Source organism: Mugil cephalus, chromosome 23 (genome assembly GCF_022458985.1).
Source record: "Mugil cephalus isolate CIBA_MC_2020 chromosome 23, CIBA_Mcephalus_1.1, whole genome shotgun sequence".
In the NCBI taxonomy this organism is placed as follows: Eukaryota; Metazoa; Chordata; class Actinopteri; order Mugiliformes; family Mugilidae; genus Mugil; species Mugil cephalus.
The window spans coordinates 9822679-9843490 of record NC_061792.1 but is presented as its reverse complement, the minus strand read 5'-3'; the positions used below and the strand labels follow the sequence as shown (position 1 = coordinate 9843490).

Sequence of the window (20812 nt, the reverse complement as noted above, 5' to 3'; positions counted from 1 at the left end):
GCTGATATTGGCGATCCGATACCGATATTTTCTTTCATCCTAATGCATTAGTCTTCTATATGTGTTCTACAGCCCAGTGCTATTTAGAAATATACATTATTATTATAATTTTGCATTCAATATTAAGCTTTTTAAATAATACACAGGTTCAAATATTAATTTTTTTATTTCAAACATGTGCAGGTGTAGCCTCCATTTATCGCTTCACTAAAATATGTTGCATTCATGTTAATGTGTATTTAAACAAATTTAAATTTGTATGTATTACTTATACGTTATTATATATAACAATATATAAAAAAAATGTCTAATCAACCAAAGATTTTGCGACCCCCCCTGCAGTACCTCCACGGACCCCCAGGGGGTGTTCCTACACTACCTCTAATCCCTGAAGTATCGAAAGTATCGATATTTTGATTTGAGACTCGATTTTAGAGCGTGAAGACCTGGTATCGGAAGTATCGATATTTCGGTGTCGATGCGATATTTTGGCATCGATTTGGTATCGATCCGAGCTGTGGAGGTGTTTATTCCCACAGAAAGTGGCGAACCCTCCTCTCTGACTTAATCCTGACTGGTTTGCCTCACAGAAAACAAACCTCTCTGTCGACTCTGCGTGTGAAAGATATGCAGCTCGCTTTTGTTAAACCTCTATCCTCTGGCTGCAAGAGAAGAAGAAGAAGAAGAAGTGATATTTACAACAAAACAAAACATCCAAAAGAGAAAGGAAAGCACAAAGAGCTGGAGGCGTCAGCCTGGTTCCTTTTATCATGAAATAGCCACGGCTGGACTCCAAGCTGCACACACACGAGACGTTACATTTTCATTTATCATGACGGATGACAACTTAAGTGTGTTTTCGCTTTCTACTGATGTCCGCACCATGTGCCGTGGCTGATTCCAGCCTCCCATTGTCCTCTAATTAGTAAGCAGTAATTCGCGGCGACGTTACTTGCCATCATTGTCTCCGTGTGCATGCCTTGAAGTAATTAAATCAAAAACTCTTCCAAAACAAAAAAAAACCTCACCCTCACATTGCATCATCGCAGAGAAAATTACCCCCTCGAGAGAGAGAGAGAGAGAGAGCAGGAGATAAGCTTGTGCAATCTCTCCTCTTGTGGTTGTCCCGTGGTTAACAAAACATCACATTTACCGAAAATGTTACATCTGGTGCTGGTGAATAAATTATGAAACAATGGGCCCTGGGGTCCAGACACCACGCATCGCCTTCAGTCATTCTGTTGGTGCTGTTGTGCAGGTTGAAAATTGAGACTTGAGCGTTTTGTTCACGCTGGGGGTAAAGAGACGGAGATATTCGATGTTATGTTAGAGGAACAGGCAATGGATTTAGGTATTAGCAAATCCCACGATAAAAGCTTCCAGCCAGATGTGAGACCACATCAGTGTTTTTGCAAATCTGCAAAAGATTCTTTCCAGTCCGGTCATTGAGTTAATTCAAAAACTAGCCATAATGTGTTTTTCACAAAATGCCATTAAAAGAAGTCAGAGCTGAAGAAGCTTCTCGGATGAGACGTCTATGAGAAAATCTACACGTTCAGTCCTCGGCTTTGTTTTTTTTTGGAGTAGAACATAACAAAGATAAATGAATGTTTTGCTCAATCCCAGTGAGGAAACTAAAGTGGGGATACTAAAATATGTTGCAGTCATGGTTTTAAACAGATGTAAATTCATGGGGGAAAACTAAAAATATATATAAAAAATGACTAATCAACCAAAGATTTTGCGACGCCCCCCTGCAGTACCTCTGCACATCCACTAGGGGTTGTTTGGAGACCAATGCCACAGAGGATTCTCGTTAGTGTCCGTCTCAGCCGAGCTTGTACATTTGTAGAATCCTTCATGTTTAGGTAGCTGCGTTTTTGCTGTAACGTTACACTAATAAAATAATGTAATCAAAGGTTCCTGCTATAGTCTCACATAATATTATTGTGCAGCAGGGATCGAATTCTAATAATTGTCATTTTGCAAGTCATTTTATTTTTATTTTTTTAGGGCGGTTGCGTGATGAATGCATGGCTGCACAGTTTAACGACGCTTCCTGGAGGCCTGGGTTGTTTCACATCCATGAGCTGCAGCCGTACTTACAGTTAAAAAAATAAATAAATAAAAAAAAAAAAGCAGAGCGAGTAAATTTGCATTATTCATCGCGTAGTATCCCAACTCCCAGCCGTTTGAGTAGCTCCAAATTTATTAATGGTTTCATCCTGCTGGAGGACAGAATGAGGGAACTTTTAATGAATAAAATGTCGCAGATTAAAATCAGACTTAAATTTTTTGCCAACATATAAGAGCAGATGCAAACTTTATTGGAGTAACGTAACGTGGCCTCAATAAATGTCTCATCTTCTCATGTACGACACACAAACGCACACAAACGCCGACATCTCAGGTCCTTCCAATGACATTGTTGCTAATAACCAGAGGGCAAAGTGTGTCTATGCGCGCACGCCGCCGTGTGCATACGTGCTAGTGCAGTCGCGCGAGGAGAGGAGGACGTCATGTTTACCCAATCTGACAAGCACATCTATAACGGGAGGAGAAGATGAAGAAAAAAGAAAAAAAAGGAAAAGGGAAAAACGCTCAGCTACTGGAGTAAAAAGTCTGCAGCCTCAGAATTTGAAAAGATAAGTCTTCTGTAAAGCGCATCACAGATATGACATATCTGGGTCTCCACCAGCGTGGAAAAAGTGTCCCGAACTCATACATGTGAAGTCACAACAACAACTCGTATTTCTGCAGTGAGTCACTTGGCGTTGGGAGGATTTTCAGGTTTAAATTAGTCAAGCTGCTCCCGCTGCGTCGCAACGGTTTCACAAATAACACGTTACGACTGTTAAAGCTTTCGAAACTTTGCCTCCTCTGATTCTTTCTTTAGCTTCTTCTGGAAAAGTGCTTATTTACAACCTTTTTGCTCATTGTCAACACCTTCCTGCGGCAGGATTATGTGTGTGCATGTGTGTGGACTGTATATTCTCACAAAGACAGAGGAAGGGACGACGTATTTATACATAAAGTAAAAGCTGAATCCAGCATATTTTAGTAAAGGGATAAAGAAAAGCTTAATATTAAATGCAATTAAATGATAATAATAATGTATATTTATAAAGAGCATTTTTTTTTTCTTTTAAAAATCTTAATAAATCTGAACATATTCCTGTAATAAGCTTCATGGCACATACAAGTAGTAAAAATGAAATATATTATGTCTAAATAATTCTGAAATAAGTAAAACACAGACGTCTGGGAAACGCACCAAGGACATGACCTAATGTGTTTACCGGGGGTGTGAAGTGAGCAGTCGTGGACAAGATACCCATGGTGTGATATTGTTATTGATTTTCATTTCGCGTTTACGAGAACACGAGATTTATATGCTGACGGAGAGTCCAGGGCTCCGCTGGTCAGTGGTCCAAAACGACGGCCGGCATATATTAAATCACTTTATGGTTTATTCAGTCCCGTTTTTCGAACTGCTGACTCCAGCTGAACGACCTCCGCTCTGCGAACGCTAATGAGGCCCTGGACAAAGTCTTTCCATGTCAAAAAACGTTTTTGAAAAAATACCGGTTGACCTAGATGATGTAGACACTAAAGTAAAGTGGTTGGAGTTCTGATTTCACACCACAGCGAGTGTGGTCAGCCATGAACCAATATCTGAAAGCACAACAAACTTGCCTTTTTTTTTTTTTTCGCATCTTCTTAGGAAAACCAGGAAATTCCAGCTGAAGTGGCCTTTTAACTTGTTGAAAACACTTCAAAAACAACAAGTGAGCTCATGAGTGGCTTAAAATACAAACAAATGCACAACTCTCTCCTATTTCAGTACAACAGTTTTGGCTAGTGATGTGCCAATCGATACGGAATGTCGATACTTCCGATACCAAGTCTCCAAAATCGATTCTCAAATCAAAACATCGATACTTTCGATATAGGAATATCGATACTTTCGATACTAGGTCTTTATGCTCTAAAATTGATTCTCAACTAAAAATATCGATACTTTCGATACTTCAGTCATCGGAAGTAATGTAGGAACACAGTGGAAAGTAACTAAACTTCGTAATAGTTAAACAATAATTAATTTTGATGGTCTTATTATTTTAAATATTTCCTCTTTTTGATTTTACTGTTGTAAATGAGGCCTCTACCTCAATATACTTCTGAATTTAAAATAAATCCCTTTAGTAAAATGTGTTGGATTCACGTTAGTGTGTATTTAAAGATTAAATTAAAGAAAAAATACATAAAAATTTTACATCAACCAAAGTTTTTGTGACTCCCCCTGCAGCAGGACCCCCTGTTGAAGACCCATGCATGAGCGGGTATTTACACAGAGTATCGGTATCAGATTGATATCGCAGAATTTTACTCAGTATCGGATCGGATTGATCATCACTAGTTTCGTCTTTTCTTAGACGGGATTTTAAGACCATAACTCTGTTGCTGGTTTAGATCTTTTCATTGGATCTATATTAAAAAAATAAATAAATAAAACCAGTCATTAGCAATTCATTACAACTCATTAGAAATTAGAAAAGGATTGGATTGGCATACTGTCTTGCCTTCAAGATTCCCTTTGTTCTTTTTGCTCCGCTAAATCGCGCCTTTCTCTCACGTCAGCGAGTTTGTCCATCACCCGTCTGCAGGGACTCACTTGAAAGGAGTGACTCTCCCCGCTGTGAGCCTCCCCGTTAGCCTCCCACCGCCGTCCCCTGGCCTTCACAGGGGCGTAGGAAGTCTGCGGAAAACACGGAGGAGATAATAAGTAACGTGTCAAACCTGGAGGGAGATCAAAGAAGAAAACTTCCCGCTAATATGAGCGGTTGTGGGCGCGGTGGGGAGGAATATACGTGTTATGCAATGGCGGTGGCTGTCGTATTAACACTCCCAAGGAAGTTCTCAATGAAATCTTCCCCTAAAACCCTTCCACTGTGGTGATTCAGCCCCCCGTGTCAAAACAAAGAGCGAATCCCACGCACGGCTCTATCTGCTAACCGTGCTATGAGATATTGTTATGCCGCTTCCACTCTAGAGTCCACCGTGGTCCAGACATCTCCCTTTAATTGAATTAAAAACACCGTCGTTTTCGGCGACCGAATTGTGTTTTTTCGCGGCGCGAGGGGATGAGCGACGAGGAACGGCTGGACCTGCAGCGTTTTTTAATTAGTCGAGCTCCTGAGGTAAAGGGATGCATCTACGGAGAGAAGAGTCTCTTGGTGTTTATCTCCTCGCGCCCACGCCGGCTTAGAATATGAGGACAATAAGCTGCGAGAGAATGACAACAGACTCGATGTTTTTCTTCTTTCCTTTGACGGCTTTTCTACATTTTTTTCCTATTCAGCCTCGTGTTATGTTCCCCAACGTTTTGGTGCGTGTAACAGATATAGTAGAAAGCATTCGTTGGCTGCAAACTGGAAGGTGAAGGAAAGTGAATCAGAGATATGAAATGACCTCGATCAAACAGGCTCACAGATCCATATCATGCACGGAGAACAAAGGGCGGCTGTATTCGCCTTGTTGTCGCTGACTCCTGCGCCGGGTTGCTACGCTTGAAGAAAGTCAGAAAATACACACGAATGACGATTGCTGCATGTTCTACCTTTATAAAAGATTAATTCGATTTCGTCCGAAATGACACGCTTTTAAAAAACCCCGCCCCGCAGCAGCACCCTAACCACACACGTTGTAGACGATGCAAAAAAAATAACCCCCAAAGGAAGCATCTGCCTCACTCCCAGTAAAAATAGCTGACTCACATTTTTAGCAACATGCACGGAAAGATTTATTCCGAATCGGAGCCTCTCGAATCCAACCACCTGCTTGTTTTTTTTTTGTTTTTTTTTTTTATGCAGCTGCACTTTAAACAGGCCTGAAAATAAGATGTGATTTCCAACGCGTGTGATGTAACCGGCGCTCTTTTAACGAGGTCATCTGGCTGCGGCCTCTTCTTCTTCTGCAGGGTGAGGGCGAGCGCTCCTAACATTTGCATATTAGTGATTAGCGACGTTCCTGTTTGCTGGTTTTCTTGTTAGCATTCGGTGTTTAAGGTCAAGTGAAGGATAGCCAATGTGTAAAAATACAGAATAGTCCTAATTAATGCTAATATCCGACTATTACATCAAACATACACTATGTACTGTGAAGCCTGCTATGTGCATGCAACATCAGATGAGTTCAGCGCCCCGCTGGGAGCATTCGCACATTCAAACGCGCTGCTTGTTAAAGGGAAGTTAGCTACCAGGATGTCTCCTCTTCCTCCTCGTATCGCTCTTTCCTCGTTTCTCCCTCTTCCTCCTCCTCCCGTTCCCACTTTGAACTCCGCCAGCCCCAGCTCCAGCTGAGGGGAAGGACAGGGGAGGAAACGAGAGATGGCGGAGATACACTTCCTGCTAAACCCGCAGCTTTAAAGGATGTGACACACGCGCGCACAGCTGCAAAATCCTATTAACAGTTAAGGTCAGAGGACCAATGCAAAACAGGTACATTTCAACGGCCGCTCTTCCCTTCCCACCGAATCATTAATCAGTATTTTATTGGCGTCTGATCTAATTACAGTAAACTGCTTTTCTCATTATTATGTGACAAATGAATTGGTTTTATTATTAGATCATTTTTCCCTCACAGGGAACAATTATTGACCATATGCTTCAGCAGAGAGGAGAGGGAGATGAGAGGATGCGGTCGAGCTCCTGTCATCCAATACGGGCGGATGTGATTGGAGGAAAAGCGTCGTATTGATCCCGAGAGTGTGCGCCCGCTTCTCCGAGTGGCACTCCTCGCTTTAGGTTCTCCCCCAAAGACAACACCGAAGAACCTTATACGAAAATCAATGTGTTATTAAATACTCGAGATAATTCTGAAATCCATTAAGGTGGAAGCTCGGCTTTGGCTTTTCCTGCTGAACAGATCGGTCGCATTGATATTACAAAACAGCTGGGTGCATCGGTGCAAACGCATTGGATCATAATTGGCAGTGTCAGGTGTATCATATGCATTTTTATTGGATTTGAATTGTTTGTTTTGGAAAATTGCTTTAACAACCGTCACTGACAGACAGACAGTTATTGAATAACTTTATACTACCTGCACTGAGACGTAAATCAAGCTAATATGTATTGTTTTTGGTAAGTTTAAGAACAAGGACCCCCAAACTGCTACCTACTATATGTGCTCTATATTAAACTCAGTCTAGTGCTATTTATAAATATACATTATTAATATAATTTTTGCATTCAAAATTAAGCTATTCAAATAATACACAGGTTCAAATATTCATACGTGCAACAGTAGGGTGGGTGTGCAACTGCCGTAAACGTAATAAATAAATGTAAAATATACATTATATATTGTGCCTTACTGAAATATGTTGGATTCGTATTAATGTGCATTTAAAGAAATTTAAATTTGTGAGGAAATTAAAAAATAAAAAATAAATAAATATATATAAAAAATGTTTAATCAACCAAAGATTTTGCGACCCCGTCTGCAGTACCTCTGTGGACCCACTAGGGGTTTGAAGACCTATGATGATCCTTGTGATTTTATCATAAAATCCAAAGGCAAACTACTAATAAATCCAGCTGCTGTTCAAACATCTGTCTTATAATCACCGTGAGAAAAAAGGTGCTAACTCAAAGCGCCAAAAACTGCAGTTCCCCTAACGACCACTTGAGGCTGACGCCGAAAATGAGTTGACGACCTTCGTGTTAAAATTTATTTCCACATTTTTATACAGCTGACCCATGTAAGCTACACCGTGAATGCATTATTAACGACTCGGCCACCTTGAGTGACACTTGGGTCGTTAGCCGTCTCCTCGTCCGCGAGCTCAGTGTGTAAATTGCTTGGTAACCGCGGTAACCTGTACGCATGTCACCGTGTGCATTGTGGGATTTGACCCCAATCAGCTGCTATTTGTGTTTGTGTACTGATATCACCGAGCTTATCTGTATCTCTTTGTCACACGTCACTTTTTTTAGTTTAATTTTTATTTCTAGTCCGGTGCATTTAAAAAACATCCTTAACAGATCATGGATGATTGTTTTTATTTTTCCCATCCAGACTACGATGTAACATGTAGAAGGCACTTTATGTGGATCAATGCAAGGCCAGCACGGATGACTGCCTGCCTGGTTACATGGCCAGCTTTGATTTATTATTAATAATGCTCAAGTATTGCCTTGTGGTGTGTTTTGTCAGGAGATAGAAACTAATTCCTCAGAGGTACACATCATGTATTAGCAGCGGTATCCATGAGAGAAGCTGGGTTTTGGCAAACCTCCTGGAGAACCTTTCCGAGACATAATCTTGGCTTCTTCTTAAGAATAATATTGCAGCAATAATCATTATTATCGTCAGCTTCACCTTGGGTGGGGGTGGGTATTTTATCAACTGCCAGTTACAATGAAGCAAGAATCTGTCCTCTCTGGTTCACTCGAGCTCTTTGGAATTAGCTGCGCTATTGAAAATCTGCCAACGCTCTTTAAAATAAAAAAAACCTTGAGTCGAATCCAGGCTCCGGTTACTCTCGGTCTCGCACAAAGGAATCTCTGCTAATAACCAAGCGCGACTCCACAAAACGTTTTCAAGTCTCACACATAGATTGGCTCGCAACAGTTGTAAAGGATAAATAAATAACTGCGCGGAGACAAAAGGAAACCCTGACAACTTCATCCTCCTGAATGAAAGCAGGTAAACACAAGCCCGTGAATCAGTGTCTTGGGGAAACAATGACCAAGGGTTAGCTTGAGGAGGAGTCGGGATTTAGCTCAAAATATACACTCAGTATACACAGCCGACAAATCTGCAGCAGCTGTGTGACGCTAACGTGTCAATTTGAACCTTTACTAGCAAGGTGTACCTAATAAAGTGGCTGGTTAGTGTAAATCGGCCTCTAATTTCTAGTCATGTGAACAGCTATTGCTTGGAGAGATGATAGCTACCGTGCTAGCTAATTAGCACTCATTAATTGCATCGTATAAATACCATTTACAGCTGGTTGTAAAATGAGAACATAACAAAATATGAGAGGTGCTTGTCTATTCTGTCTTGACACAAAGGGTGAAGCACATCTTTTCCAGGCGTGGTGGCCAAGTGGTAAGGCGTTGGTCTCGTAAACCAAAAATCGTGGGTTCAATTCCCATCCACGCCTTCATACTCACAAAGATGCTAACTGTTTCTGGCAACAAACGTCCTCCGATTAAATCCGTTCACTTTTAAAGTGGTGGATTCCTCAGAAACAGAGCAGGAGGATCGTCGTGTCTTCCACTCTCTTCTCTTTCTCTTTGCTAATGTTAAAGATATCCTATAATTTCACACTGGAACTAATCGACTCTGAACACAACAGCTTGGAAATTATATATAGGCTACAATTTAAATAGATCAAAAAAAAAACATTCTGCTTTTTCCCAAGCTGGCATCCAGTCATTGATAGCCAACGAGGTAACCACACAGAAACAGCATTTTTCATTTTAATGGCACTATTAAGGGATCTCTTAAGGGACCCCTCTGAATGTCTGACATTAAAGCAACGCGAGGCAATTTCACATACTAGAAGCCGCAAATGGAAGCGAGCGATAAGTGCCTGAAATGTAATGAGTTTAGTCGGCGGGAATACAATCATGTGACTTCAGTAAATTGCACTCGAACCAATGGAGTATCAAAGGAACAATCCAGGAGAAAAGGTCGAGGCTTCGTCCGGCCTTCATTTCCTATTGTTGTATTTTATCGTAGGCTTTGGTGGGCACCTTCCCAATCTTTCTTTCTTTTGTTTTTTTTTTTTTTCTTTCTAAACGACCTACACATGATCTTTCAGGTGGTTTTAAAACACCTGATTAGATGATGACCGATGTTCCGAGATGCCTCCCGTAGTTTCTCGTTGGGCTACCTCTCGGTTTTCCAGATGGTTCGGGGAACTCCCGAGAGCTCGCCGGTGAAATATCAAGAGTGACAGAGGAGGCTCGGCCCTCCCCTTGTTTAATTGAGATTCGTGGGGGGGGGGGCCCACCCCCCCACCTCATGGGGGCTTTGAGTCATCCGTAACCTCGGTGTATTTTAATTGCTTTTGGCTGCGGAGCACCTCGAGGGAGAAAACTGGCAGCTGCACAGGATTCCTGCGCTAGGAGGTACTCAGGCGCACTTCGGCTCGGCTAAAAAGGCTTCATTTCACTCATCACGCGGCGAATTAGTTGGTTTCTAAACAGAGCGCGCCACGGATACACCAATGTCAAATGTGGTAATTATTGCCATTTGAGAGAGTGCTCTCCAGCCCTGCCTCTGTGTCTGCTCTCTGCTGTTTGCAACAACAAATTAACAAGACAGTTACGTTCCCACCTCGTGATTACAAAGCAGAAAACTACGCGCGCTCGCTCACACAAGGCGCACTTTCTCCTTTTATCGAGTAGCTGCTCGATAAAAGAAGCTGCTTGACTCGTTCTTACACCAGGGGCATCTCCTCCAGTGCACAAAGGGGCGCCGTCGCAGTTTTTTTTTTTTTTCCTCGTTTCACCTTGAGTCGAAAGGCTTGCCGCAAACAGACTTCAACTTCGGTGGGGGAAAAAGCGAAAGGTGGCTCTCGGCTCTGAGAGCTGCCGGCTGCTCTTTGGTGCGGCGTTCTCGAGGAAGGTTTCTAATAATAGTGTTGCTCCTTCCATCTGCGATCCATCCTCAATCTGTGGCTTTGCTCGGAGATGACTGATAGGTGAAGAGTCAGTTGGCTGCACGCGGCTGATAAGCCGAGCCTGCGCAACCCTGTGGACTCACCTCTAATCTTCACACTCAGTTTGAATCCAGACGCTTCTGTGGGTTTTTTTGTGTGTGTGCATATTGGGCCAGATAACCTTGATTTTTTTTTTTTTTTTTTTTACACAAGGATGAAAAGATGCTATCGTTTTAGAGATTAAAGGCAGATTGACTGAGTTTAAACTCCGACCCCTGAAACTCTAACAAGCTGTAAACAAGAAGATCAGAAGGCTTCCTGTCAGTTTTTCTCTGTCTCTAAACTTTCATTGAAAAATGTTTGTATTCTTAAGAGATCTTACGACAGCAGTGGGCGTTATAAACCAAGGAATTCTCTTTGTACCAGGCTGCAGAGGTGTTTATTCCCTCTGTAAACGTAGAGCTCTACAGAGATTTAGAGCTTTTAGAGCTTTTAGAACAGCCTCCAGTGGCCGTCGGAGGAACTGCAGGTTGTGGCAGATTGCCGCTTGGCGCGGACAGGACGAGGATTCAGCTGTGGATGTTTCTCTCTGCAAGCCCAGAGAGTTGAACTGGTGGTCCTTCCGGTCTCAAGCCACAAATCAGAATTAAGTTAAATTACAGCTGCACTGATGATGAGGGCTGCAGAATAAATTTAGGAAGACTCTTTAGTCTGATTTAGAAGGCGAACCGTAGCTGCTAACACAGACTTCAGGACTCCACCCTCTCCCTTGCCTTGAGCGCAAATGAATGTTTGATTAGTCAACAGTGAAAGATTTCAGGGAATGATTAAGCCGTCGCTACAGTATTTGTGGACATCTGTTCTAACTGAGCAGCTGGACGAACATTAGAGAATAAGACTGAAGAAAAAACATGCAGGTAAACATCTGATTTCTGTTCATAAATGTTCATGAATCTGTCACAATGTGTAGTTACTTGTTTGGGGGCGTACACATTACATAGGGTATGGAGCTGTGGTGTAGACGTGACACAAGATGGAAAAAAAAAGAGTCACCAAGATATTTTGGCCTAATTTCTGTGGCTGCCGTGTCCTATCTAATCTCGTAGAGTCTATAAAAAGACAACACCTTCATATCTACCTCTGGTATCTGATCACATATCTGACTTGATAAGAGAGTTAAGGGATTAACTTTTAATTTGGATTATGAATGTTTGCAAAAAAAAAAAAAAAAAAAAAAAAAAAACGTTTTTCAGGCCAAACTAATTCATTTTTTATTTCAAACATGTGAAACATTAGGCTGTTTGAGGGGGAAATTAAAAAAAAAATATATAAAAATGTCTAATCAACCAAAGATTTGGCGACACCCCCCTGCAGTACCTCCGCGGACCCTCTAGGGGGTGATCACCCCTGGAAACAAGTATTCTAATGATGCTGCATTAATGCACCAACAGATTAGGAGCAAGTTAAGATTTTACTACTTGTGTTTGTTTTTCTTTTTCATATTAAATTCTTTCCCTTTGTTGCTTTCTTCCATCTCCCACATCGTACGAGTCTTTTCTGTCCCGCCCCCGCACAGAAAACTCTCCGAGAGGCTCTCTGCTGGGATAATGCATCTGAATGCATTAGAGCCCATTAACAAACAGCAGCAGCAGGGATGTAATTGTGATTTAATAGTGTGAGACAGGAGACCCGACAAATGGAAGTTTGATCAAGAAGGTGATCATTAACTGCGAACCATCTGTAATGTATACTGTAAGAGCACGTGAAAGTGACATGTAGACATTCATCTCACGGTGCATCTGCGGTTATTTATACATCGCGGCGATTGTTCAGTCTCATTAAAGCCTGAAAGTTTTCACGTGATTATTTCTGTTGAAGGCGCCGCGTGTTTGCACAGTGGCCTTGTTAGCGCGGGCAAAGCGATGAACAAAAAATTCCCACAGCTTCTTCTTTTGCACGGCGTTCTTAAGACGTGTCCGGGAGATTTTTTTTAAGCAAATACAGTTACAGCTCAGCAAAACAAAACACACCGCAGGGTTGCTGCGGCACGCCGGGAGCGGCTGACAACTGATAAGAGTCTTTGGCTCATTGTAGCGTCGGTGGCGTGGCAGGGGGCTTGGGTGGGGAGGTGTCAGAGTGTGCTGGGGTGGCGAGCCAAGGACTCATCTGGAGCTGATTCATGCTAATCAGGGCAGGTGGGAGCCCTGCATGCTTTTTTTTTTTCTTTTTTTTGTTATTGGTGAAGTAAACACACTCAGCAGGAGGTGGGAGGGGGTCGTCTTTTTCTCACACCTAAAAACACAAGTGATCTGTGTGACGCTTTAGCTTCTCTAATCTATGGGGGGTCCTCAGCTCATGGAGTCACTGTAAATGAACTAAGAAATAAACAAACACGGCCTTTTCTGGCGTTCATTAAGAACGGCTGGAATTCGGATTAGCCCAAATGCACGTGTGTGTGTGTGTCTGGGAGACTCTCAGACAGGAAGTGGGGACGCCTGAGGTTAGCGGGGCTGTAGCCTGGAGGAGAGGAAGATGGATAGAGGAGGGAAGAGAAGAATTCATTTCGTTATACAAAGCTGTTGTGTTACCTTTGACCACATGAGCAATCAATCGTATGAGGAAAAAAAGTTGTGTGGACAGTATGTGGATTTGGGACGCTACTAAACTGAGCTAAATGCTAATTCATGCATGCTCACAATGACAGCTGCCTGATTTTGGATGCTAGCATTTGCTAATTAGCGCTAAACATAAAGCACTTTTGGGGCTTTTTTGGGGTTTTGTCATAAGGTGTTGCAGACAAGGAAAAGGAGAGATTAAGTAGGGACCCCCTACCTACTATATGTGCTCTATATTAAACTAGTGCTATTTATAAATATACATTATCATTTTGCATTCAATATTAAGCTATTCACATACAACCTCCGTTTAAGCCTGGTACTAAAATATGTTGGATTCATGTGTATTTAATGTAATTTAAGATATATAAAAAATATCTAATCAACCAAAAGTTTGCGGCCTCCCTGCAGTGCCCCCGCGGGGGTCGTGGACCCCCTGTTGAAGACCTGTGCCCTAGAGAGACACGAATGCCTTCACAGAAATGTGCAGCTCCAACAGCTGTCGAGAGTCAGGAGGAATCATCGGCTCGGAACCAGGAATGTCTGCATGATGATCTTTATTTGCATTTCAGCCGAAACCAAAGTGGCACAAAGTGTGTCTGACTAACACTCAACCATCGATGTGTCTCCAGTAGATGATTAGTAAGTGGGATTGCTATGAAGAGGATGCATTTAGAGCTAAAACAGGCCAGGGGGACCCTCTTCTGACTGCATGCTCAGACATGTGTCGAGTCAGTCAACATTTGGCCCCGGACCAAAAAGGCCAAGGCGGGGAGCAGATGGCAAGGAGAGGAGGCATGCGGGAGGTCAGTGGTCTGGATGTGAAGCCCATGGTGAGGATCGGGCATATGGCAAACCAGATCAGAGAGGAGAGGAGGGGAGCAGAGGGCGTCGGATGAGGCCGAGGGAATCCAGCTCGCCAGAACATATATATATATAAAAGAAAAATCTGCTGTGGAGCAAAACAAATATTAAAAAAAAAAAAAAAAAGGAATTTAATGTTAAATGTCAAAATGACTCCAAGCTTTGAAGCTGAAGCCCACTTCTTGCCAAGTTCCTCTGAAAAATCTGGCTCAAGCCGTCTCGTTGGCAAACTACGAACCCAATAAAACACGAGTCGGGAACTTTCTCCGCAAAAAAAAAAAAAAAAAAAAAAAATTCCAGCAAGGAGCATGAAAAAGGTTTTGCTCTTGTTCCCACAGTCCTCCCTCCGAACACAGTCCCCCGCGGAGGGCGGCGGGGGAGCCAACAAGTTGCGTTGAGATATGAGCTAATTGGTGGATTGCATGAATTCTGAAGTGGAGAAGCCTAATTAGCAAAATGTCTACAACACACACATTCAACTAACACATTTTACTTACAAGTTCTTTGGGAGTAATGGGAAACAGCTGCAGTAAATTTGATCACAGCAATAACTAAAAGTTGGATCACTTGAACATTGATACATTTGTGTTCACAGTGATATTGCATTTCATTGTTTAGTTGAGTTTCTGAATAGCATTTAAAAGATGAAATATAACACTATTATTCTCATGAATAGAGAGTTAAACCACCACAAGCAACACAACACACTTTTACTCGCTTCACCCGAGCTAACAAGGCTAATGGTGCTAATTCTCCAGCTGCAAAAAATGCTGCAGAAGAAGTAGTTTAACCTCAGTCATGCAAAAATGATGCAAAAAACCGAAAGGAAAAGTGACATTTACATCATAAATTATTCGCCAGTTCCATTTAACAGATGCACATTTCCATCTTAGCCAACACAGAAGAGGTTTTGGCTTCGGTTTCCACTTGTGTCCCTAAATCACTTTTCTCGATATGCGGACAGAATGTGTTTTTTTTTTTACTTTTTCTAAAAAGCTGAAGCGGTGCTACAGCTATTGTCACTTTTTTTTTAGGTCGGGGCTTGTGGTCACCTTGTGCAAAATATTCTCGAAATTGCTTCACTAAACTTAGCCCATGCATCATCTGAGTGAAACCACTCTCGCATTCCCCAGCTGCCACGCCGTTACTTTGCCTCGCACTGTATCAACAATTTAGATTAAGCCCCATGTTGCACCATTCTGCTCATAATGAACTAAAGGCTTGTCATTAAGCCCAAGCCGTCTGCACGCCCCACAGCCGCAGGGAACACGTCCCTCTCTTCATCCTCTTTTCTCAAGACCTCCAGAGTCCACCAGCAGCTTTTTTTCTGTAAAAACAAACAAAAAAAAAAGAAGCCCATTGTTTCGCTTTCAGTCTGCTTCTATATTACAGCTGTGCATGACTGATTGTCTGAGGCAGGAGGACAATACGCCACCAGTTTAGACCTATTGATCTACACTCTCCCAGTCTGTGTCCGTCCCAGCTGGTCCTGGAAACTGTGAGTGTGTGTGGGTGGGTGGGTTTTGGTGGAAGGGGGTTCATCTCACACGTACGCCAACAACTCGGGGGAAGCCGGAAGATTTAAATCCAGCGATCTAAAAAGAGCTCTCTGATTTATTGAGCTGTTGGATCCAACGTAACTCACTTCCACCTCCGCCTCAGCTTCGCCCGGTTTAATATAGACAGTCGATTGCGCAAATAAAAAAGCAATATGTGGGTGATTGATTAGCGTTCCTGCTCAATTGAGTTGTTACTTTCGCCATAACGGTTCATCTATGTAATTTTATTTTTCAATCAAGCAGAGAAAAAGGGATCCTTTAGCCCTAGAAAGATGGTGATGTATATTGTCGGCCTCTTTCTCTAAGCCTGTTACTTCTGACAGATTAAGAAATTTATCCTGTTTCCCTCTGGTGAGTGTGGAAAGGATCTTTAGCTACATATTAAAACAGTTTATCAAAACTGTGTATGTGGCAGAGCATGAACGGTTACGATTCTCGGCTCGAACTGCAGCTGTGAAAGTAAGATAAATAGGTCACTCTGTGCAAAAGTCCAACACCTTCCAGCCACAGTTCAGGGCCCGCAGGTTGCCACCTGCCAGATTGACGAAACACAAGTCAGGTGTAAACAAAAGAATATGACGACGAGATTCGCTAATCTCTTTTCCTCCAAGTGATTTTCTGCCACTTGGGACCGAGCTGCCAGAGGCTACAATGCAGCTCAACCTTTTCCCTGCCGGAGAGGAGTGGCCTCTTGTCACATTTCTCACGCGTAAATGCCACCACTGTGTGTGTTTGTGTGTGTGAGTCATGAGGGTGTCACACTGGTGTGTCACTGGGAGGTCTGTATGGCAAAAGCCTCTGTGTGCTGAGGGCTAAAAGTACCCACATCGTCATAACTCTAACCAATCCTCATAAAACTAACACATGATCATGATCCTAACCCATCGTCATGATCCTAACCCGTCGTCATGATCCTAGTCTATTGTTGTGATCCTAGCCTGTCGTAACAATCCTAGATCTCCGTCATGATCCTAACCCATCGTCATGATTCTAGCCCGTCGTCATGATCCTAGCCCATCATCATGATCCTAGTCTGTTGTGGTGATCCTAGCCTGTTGTAACGATCCTAGCCTGTCGTGACGGTCCTAGCCCGTCGTCATGATTCTAGCCCATTGTCATGATCCTAACCCATGATCATGATCCTGACCAGTGGTTGTGATCCTAGCCTGTCATCATGATTCTAGCCCATCATCATGATCCTAGTCTACTGTTGTGATCCTAGTCTGTTGTAACGATCCTAGCCCGTCGTCATGATCCTATCCCATCATCATGATCCCACCCATCATCATGATCCTAGTCTATTGTCATGACCCTAGCCTGTCGTAACCGTCCTAGCCCGTCATCATGATCCTAACCCGTCATCATGATCCTGACCAGTGGTTGTGATCCTAGCCCATCATCATGATCCTAGTCTATTGTTGTGATCCTAGCCCGTTGTAACGATCCTAGCCCGTCGTCATGATCCTATCCCGTCGTCATGATCCTAACCCATTGTCATGATCCAACCCATCATCATGATCCTAACTCATCGTCATGATCCTAGCCCATCGTCCTTACCCATAATCCTAGCCTGTCATCACGATCCTAATCCATCGTCATGATAACCTTAACCCCTAACCCAGTGATTGTTTCAAATAAAAATAACAGTAAATGTAAAAGCTCAGATTAAGTTATTTATCCTCTGGAGAGCATGAGTATCTGCACCACCCAATGACTGTCAGAAGATTGAACTTAAATCCATAAATGTGACTGCTGGGGGGGCCGTGAATGTATTGAATTTCATCATAACACATGTGGATTTTGACTTTTAGATATTTAATTTTGGACCCGTCGACACTAACCTCCCAAGAGCCCCAGTTTGTGAGCATTTCTGGACGGCTGCAAATCATAAGAGTACGACGTCGGGAGAAAAGTGGAAATTACCCGCAGCACATCTGCAATCAATGCATTAGCTCACTTCACCTTGTGTAAAAACGAGGCGTCGCGGGACATGTGCAGTACGGGACAGGACAGGGTGGGCTGGAGACTTGTTAAAAGACTGATTTTCTGCCAGTTGAGTCCACCCAGAGGGAGTGTGCAGTACCAGAGCGATCAGGCGCTCTGCTTTACTGGGATTCCTCACTTATTAGCGTATCTGGGTCAGGCTAAATACCGTTACAAACGATAACCAGGCTAAAAAATTAAGGTTAAACGTTGTGTGCTTTGTTAGGGTCACTGTCATGTCTGCTTTTCAAGGGGAAAATGCAATAATGAACGATGTAGAAGTTGCTTGGAGATGAGTGTTGAAATTCAGTTTGTGGTTTTCCTGTTCTCAACCCTGTCTCATTCTAGCCACAGTGCATTCCTGGCTGTTATTGGGCGTACATTACTCCTCCCGTGTCTCACAATGCTGAGTGTTTACCGTTTAAGTCATGCATTACTGAAACTTATTATAACTAGAAGGTTGTGGCTGGAGCCTTTCTGTGTGGAGTTTGCATGTTCTCCCTGTGTCAAAGACGTCCCAAAACCACATTTGCACGGTTACTTTGTGGTTCTAAATTGGTTTTTAGGCCTTTTTCCATATAATATAACAAAGGAATGACTCTAACTTCGCAAATGAAACTCAAATCTAGTATTAATGTGTGTTCTTTGGAAAAACCATTGGTCCATGCAGCCGTAAGGAGCTCAGTTGTGCGTCTTTCATCTCCTGGCGTTTATTTTTCACCTGACAGGCCTGTTTTCCTGCCCCCCGACAACCCAATACATCTCAGTTCTTATGCATGCGATGAAGTCATTACATGATATATAGGCTTGCTGTGTGAGGGAAAGCAGTTTCCATGCTCGGTGGCCCGGTGGGAATTAACCACGGCCTGCACAATGATGTCTGCTTCCAGTGATACTGTAGACGAGACGGTTCAGCCTGACTCACAGAGAGCTTTTTGTTGCATTTAGCTCGTACAAAACCTGCTTTTCACTGAGATGTCAAGGTCCAGCCTGTGTTTTTTTTTTCTGAAATGAAACAAACAAACTGAAGGGCTGAAAAGGTTTATGTGAACACTGTTGAGTAAATGCTTTTCTATTTTAACCCATTCAAGTCATTTTAGATTTTCCAGCATGTTTCCTGCGTTTACAAGCTCGGGGGTTTTCCCTACATGGAGGATTTTTTGGCCCCACCAAAGGGGGATTTAACCAGCGCCACAATGAATGCGTTTAACAATTTATCAAACAACTGTTGAACAAGCGGAGCATACATACATCTTTGATTTGAAGCAGACAACTCCCCTCGGCTCATCCACCACTGCTGTTTTACACATGAAGCTGGATCTGGATGAGCCTGCTAAGCTACATTGCCATTTACACAATCAGGCTGTGCAGCTCTTTGTTCTTAGACAGGAGCTAAAAGTCAGTGATGGAAATGAAATTCAGATAGTTTGTTAATTTATAGTAAATTCTTGCCATCTTAACCTCCTGAGACCTGAGCTTTTATGCATTTTTAATTTCTCCAAGGTAGTTGGGATCAGAAAGACCTAAAAAGTATAAAAACTTAATATCATCTTTCAATGTTTTTTTTTTTTTAAAAGAAAAAAACAACAACAATGTCCTCATAGGTGGACACTGGGATTATTTCATTATTTATATTACTATAAAGACAAATTATGAAGTATCGTCCTAAAATGAGTCCTCAAACGAGTACTTGCTAATTAGCGAGGTTGTAGCTCATTGGTATTGATAAAATGTGTTAAATTTGCATGTCAAATTAGAAATGCTAATAAGCATAAATAAGTTTTAACCATAGCATTTGATGGGGTTGTGTTCCTCGTCCACTTTTGTCCTGTGACCGTCTGTAGAAATAATCCGCTATCATGTTTTTACCGAATAGTGTATTGACACTTTGCTACCACTAGATGGCAGACCAAAGTGTCCACTTACGAGGACAATGGGTTTAAGTTAAGCAGAATAAGCTGCAATAAAACCTAGAACTTAATGTCCCCATATGAGGACGCAGGGTCCCAGGAGGTTAAAATTGGTGCTCTTTAACCTCACATGAACAGCGCCCTCTTGTGGCATCCACAGTCTCGAGAGGTCAGAGTTCACAATTTATGTGTTCACTGACGTTTTCAGACAAGTTTGGAAATACATTTCAATTTGATCATAAAGTGTTGGCATATAGCTTCACCCTTCAGTATTTGGTGCAAAAAGTTAGCTACTGGTTAGCTTGGTAACCTCTTAGCCGCCTTGAAGGTTTCGAAATGCCAACATTTTTCGCACATGACGAACTGGAATCCCCGGAAATCCAGTCCAGCTGGAGCATGAGTTTGTCATCTAAACGTTTACCCAATTAAAAAGGACGATTACCTCGTTAAAAGATTAAACGGGGACAAAAGTCAAGTTTACTTTATACACCATGAATGCCCATAGCTAAAGGAAAAATAAGCTACGGGCTCTTAAGGGATCTGACTCCAGGCCTTTCTGTGTGTTTCACATATAAAAAGCCTTTGTGAGAGACAGCAAACAAAGACTCGAAACCACCGCTGCGTTTCAGCTGCGTGGCTTTGTCTGAGGATTACAGATTCAGGGAAGAAGCAGCTCTTTTTATAGGCCACACCTGTGCAATCATGACAACGGTTCACAGGTGTGTCCTTAGTGAGTAAAATTTAACAGGGCTGTCACACTGATCCAAGTTCACATGAATAGAATTCGCCTTATTTTACAATTCACAACTTTTACGTCACCAGACTTCAGCCGCTGCATAAAACTACAAATGTGTTAAGAGGTGTGGTTGAGAATCAAAGCACAGCTCAGAGTGAAACCTGGAAACTCACTGATGTAACGTCGGAGCTGTCAGGTTGTGTGTTTCTTTTCTCTCTTTCTAAACCTGATCTGAAAAAACCTGATTCAGGGTGTTAGTTGTATATTTGTACATAAACGGCTTGTAAAGGCAGCACGACTAAAGATTCGTGCACAACCGGAGAGCACAAGTAAAGCTATTTTTATATTTCTATCGAGGATGCAGACATCTTGTTTTCCTTCCTGTGGCAGATTTGACTGACTGCCACGGGAGGCGTTCGTCCCACAAATCTACTTTTACCACTCAATAAACAGAAAACACACTTCGC

At 42.5% G+C, this 20812-nt stretch overlaps 1 non-coding gene across 1 annotated transcript; it reads left to right on the top strand.

Annotated features, from left to right (window-relative positions):
- The first annotated feature begins 9100 nt into the window (after positions 1–9100).
- Positions 9101–9172, top strand: trnat-cgu. The gene has a single exon. It is a non-coding gene; the product is annotated as a tRNA-Thr (tRNA).
- The last annotated feature ends 11640 nt before the right edge of the window (positions 9173–20812 follow it).